The sequence below is a fragment of the Branchiostoma belcheri genome, unplaced genomic scaffold, assembly GCF_001625305.1.
Source record: "Branchiostoma belcheri isolate BF01 breed outbred unplaced genomic scaffold, Haploidv18h27 scaffold284, whole genome shotgun sequence".
NCBI lineage: Eukaryota > Metazoa > Chordata > Leptocardii > Amphioxiformes > Branchiostomatidae > Branchiostoma > Branchiostoma belcheri.
In genome coordinates this window covers 116,358-120,747 of record NW_017803892.1, presented here as the reverse complement: position 1 = coordinate 120,747, position 4,390 = coordinate 116,358, and the positions used below count along the sequence as shown (strand labels likewise).

Genomic DNA, 4,390 nt, shown 5'->3' with positions numbered 1-4,390 from the left:
ACTCGGTCAGAGTTAAAACGGCTACGGGACTATGACCCCCACCTACTCTCCTGTCCACCAGCAAGAGTCACTTCATACAGGAACAGCTTACAGTACTCTGGACCTTACCTCTGGAACTCACTCCCCCTACAACAACGACAGCAGCTCAGTCTCAGAACTTTTAAACAGTTTTTATCGAATTGTATTTAAGATTAGTTATTTGAATATGTGCTATTTTTAGACTTTGTATGTATTGTGAATCTGTTAAACTGTTAGGTGTTTGTGCTTTTGTACCAGGATTTCCTGAAAAACAGGCCAGAGTGGCCTGAGTGTGATACCTGGTTAAACAAATAAAGTTGAAAGTTGAAATACTTCCCCGCGATGATCTTCCCCTTGACTGCCGCCACAAAACCTGACACTACATGGTTATACGCTTCCAAACTTTTGTAGTTCTTGAACTGATCGTTGGTGTAGTAACTTGTCTCGAGTACCAAGTAACTGAACAGGTCTGATTGTTCTACAGGTGGCAGGCATTGTGTGTCAAACTGGTCACTAGGTACAGTCACAGGGTCAATATCAATTACTGATATTTTCTCAACATATCGCTTCTTTACGTGGTTTTCTAAAGAAGCTGCATACTGGGACAACACTGGTACTGTTTTGGCAGGTGGGGACGGCAACATCGTGATCGCTGGTTCGACACCTAGAAAATAAAGTAAGTACCCATTAAATACCGACTAAACATAACTTTACACGGTGATTTTGATACGCGTGGCAGTCAGAAGACCATTGCGCCTTGGTGCTAAAGGAACTCCGAACGATTTCACCGTGTCAGCCCAACAGAATGTCCGATCTTAGCACTAAAAACGCCGTCAGGTCCTTTGATGTACATCTTGTGAGATGTTAGCCATTTTTTTACTGTAAAATTACACCGGAAAACTACAACTACCGGTACGCAAAAATGCCCCCTTCCAACACTGATAATTTACTTCCGCAAACTCAAGGCGGTCGAAAAAATTCTGTCGACAAAGATCACAAGCCGTCATGTGAATTTTTTATGTAAGTCCAACAAAGAGATGATAGTATTTTGTGTACTTTTCAAAACAAATTCACGCCGTAAGTTAAAGCGGCGCGGTGAAACTGAAAGGGCGAGATTAAGAGTAAAAGTCGCCCGCGGGCATGCAAAACTCTAGCATTATGCAACATAATGGGAGGTTGACCCAAAACCATTAATTTTGAACCAGCAATCTCTAGTACAAACAACGATTTGCATTTAAAAGAAAACGTAGGCTTACCATTGATTGAAGGTGACCGACCCGCTCCACTGGTTCAGGGTCCCGCTACGGCAAGTTTGTCGGGAGAGCTCGGAGAAGGAATCAGACACACAGACCAAGGAAACTCGGACAGACACACCGGTGACTCGCACACAGAACTGCTCAAGACACACTGACCAGGTTCTCTTTGTTTCAATTCATTTATTGAGAAAGTATGACACTTAGGTGACAGACATACGGCTCCTGTCCTCAGTAGGACTCCCTATAGCAGATAGCCGCTGAAGTCCATTCACACATACGTTAGTTATATCATCAAAAGGCTTCCTATTCTTTCACAAAGGTGACAATGTGTTTGAAATCCTTTTCATCTTTTAACCATCAAAGGCTGCAGAATTATCGTGTAGCTGTTGATTTCTTGTGCCGTCCGAACGGCGACACTTTCTATGCAGGACTGCCCTACCATGCAGAAATGCCCTACTGTCAATCTCCAGCTGGTTGCCCCGGTATTTGGAAAACTGACACCGGAAGTGAGCGGGGCTCAAAAAGTACGGTGGCCCATAAGGTCGGAAGGTCAAAAAACAATTCAAACGTTTAGGTGGAAACAAACTACAAAGATTATACCAGTGATGACAAAAAATTGAAGTAACAATCATCTATTTTACTACGGGGGACACTTCTGCATCGGTGAGGCAGTTCTGCATGGGGCATTTTCTCGCATGGGGCATTTCTGCATGGGGCATTTCTGCATAGGGCAGTTCTACATGGGACATTCCTGCATAGGGCATTCCTGCATAGGGCATTTCTGCATAGGGCAGTTGTACATGGGACATTCCTGCATAGGGCATTTCTGCATAGGGCATTTCTGCATAGGGCATTTCTGCATAGGGCATTCCTGCATAGGGCATTCCTGCATAGGGCATTTCTGCATAGGGCATTCCTGCATAGGGCATTTCTGCATAGGACATTCCTGCATGGGACATATCTGCATGGGGCATTCCTGCATGGGGCATTCCTGCATAGGGCATTCCTGCATAGGGCATTTCTGCATGGGGCATTTCTGCATGGGGCATTTCTGCATAGGGCATTCCTGCATAGGGTAGTTCTGCATGGGGCAGTTCTGCATGGGGCAGTTCTGCATAGGGCAGTTCTGCATGGGAAAGATTAAGGTTGAGAGACCAGCACTGGTGCCCGGGTTTCGTCCTTCACTGTTCACCGGCCTAACAGTAAGTGGCAAGCATAATATCAAGTGAAGGATAAGAATAAGGACAGTAAGATTTGATCCTGTAATAACCGAGGACCTTAGAAAATCTAATTTTCTAAGCTCCTTTACATTTTCTAAGCTCCTTGTACGTATTATTGTGGTTTAATACTTTGACAATCCTGAGTCAATACTGAAAGCTTTCAATGAGCTTGATTCGTAGCAGAAATGTCCCATGCAGGAATGCCCTATGCAGGAATGCCCTATGCAGAAATGCCCTATGCAGGAATGCCCTATGCAGAAATGCCCTATGCAGGAATGCCCTATGCAGAAATGTCCCATGCAGAAATGTCCCATGCAGAAATGTCCTATGCAGAAATGCCCTATGCAGGAATGCCCTATGCAGGAATGCCCTATGCAGGAATGTCCTATGCAGGAATGCCCTATGCAGGAATGCCCTATGCAGAAATGTCCTATGCAGAAATGCCCTAAGCAGAAGTGTCCCCCGTAGTAAAATAGATGATTGTTACTTCAATTTTTTGTCATCACTGGTATAATCTTTGTAGTTTGTTTCCACCTAAACGTTTGAATTGTCTTTTTGACCTTTCGTCCTTTCGTCCTTATGGGCAACCGTACTTTTTGAGCCCCGCCCACTTCCGGTGTCAGTTTTCCAAATACCGGGGCAACCAGCTGGAGATTGACAGTAGGGCATTTCTGCATGGTAGGGCAGTCCTGCATAGAACACCGGGCCGGCCTTTCACAGCCGAGGCGCTGAGGTACACCAAAATGGCGGCCGCCCGTATTGCGCAACCCCCGTGACGTCACGTGAAAGCCGAGANCCTGCTGATAGGAACGTAAAACAATACATAAACTAAGCACTACATTCGTCTTTACCCGATTCGTATGCCACATATCCTTGCATGGGCTTGGCATCAACATTCGAATCTACACGGAGCAATGTCTCGCTACATGTATCATAGAACCGTGCGGAAGGACAGGACAGGACGGACGGAATGAACTCAAATTCCCGTCTCAAAGGGCAAAAATAAAGAATCGGGACCGTTTCTGCTGAGGAATAAGTACGTTGTAATACTATCAATCCGAGGATGCTCAAACTTGCAGCATGCAAGGTGCCGCAGTATATTGAAATTATTTAATATATGGTGAGAATGTATCAGGGCCCCTTTTCTGTGTCATATGGTAGAAAAATATATTGTCGCGTAAAAATAGTCCACAGTTACTCGGGTATTATGGTCTTTCTCCGTTTGAAAAATGGTTTATCTGTCTCGAGTTAAACATAATCTATGACTTCTAAATGTTCAGGAACTCAGTACATACAGCACCGTGTATATAGACACGGACCGTAGTAAACTTCGGGTAGGTTGTTGACTGAGAAATTATGGTTTCCAGGCTGATAACGAAAGAATTGTTTAATCTAAAGAGAAACTAAAATAGTCGACAGTTACCCAGTATTATGGTCTTTCTCCGTTTGAAAAATGGTTTATCTGTCTCGAGTTGAACATATTCTATGACTTCTAAATGTTCAGGAACTCAGTACATACATCGCCGTACATATAGACACGGACCGTAGTAAACTTCGGGTAGGTTGTTGACTGAGAAGTTATGGGTTCCAGGCTGATAACGAAAGAATCGTTTAATCTAAAGGAAAACTAAAATAGTCCACAGTTACCCAGTATTATGGTCTTTCTCCGTTTGAAAAATGGTTTATCTGTCTCGAGTTGAACATATTCTATGACTTCTAAATGTTCAGGAACTCAGTACATACATCGCCGTACATATAGACACAGACCGTAGTAAACTTCGGGTAGGTTGTTGACTGAGAAGTTATGGGTTCCAGGCTGATAACGAAAGAATCGTTTAATCTAAAGGAAAACTAAAATAGTCCACAGTTACCCAGTATTATGGTCTTTCTCCGTTT

General features: G+C 43.8%; 2 protein-coding genes across 2 annotated transcripts in view; both read right to left on the bottom strand.

The window, feature by feature from the left end:
- Nucleotides 1-4,390, bottom strand: part of LOC109472815 (asialoglycoprotein receptor 2-like) — a 63,481-nt gene that overhangs the window by 33,458 nt on the left and 25,633 nt on the right. The window lies entirely within an intron of this gene.
- LOC109472817 (gastrula zinc finger protein XlCGF57.1-like) overlaps nucleotides 1-4,390 on the bottom strand; it is a 14,482-nt gene that overhangs the window by 7,328 nt on the left and 2,764 nt on the right. The gene's annotated exons all lie outside the window — the stretch shown is intronic.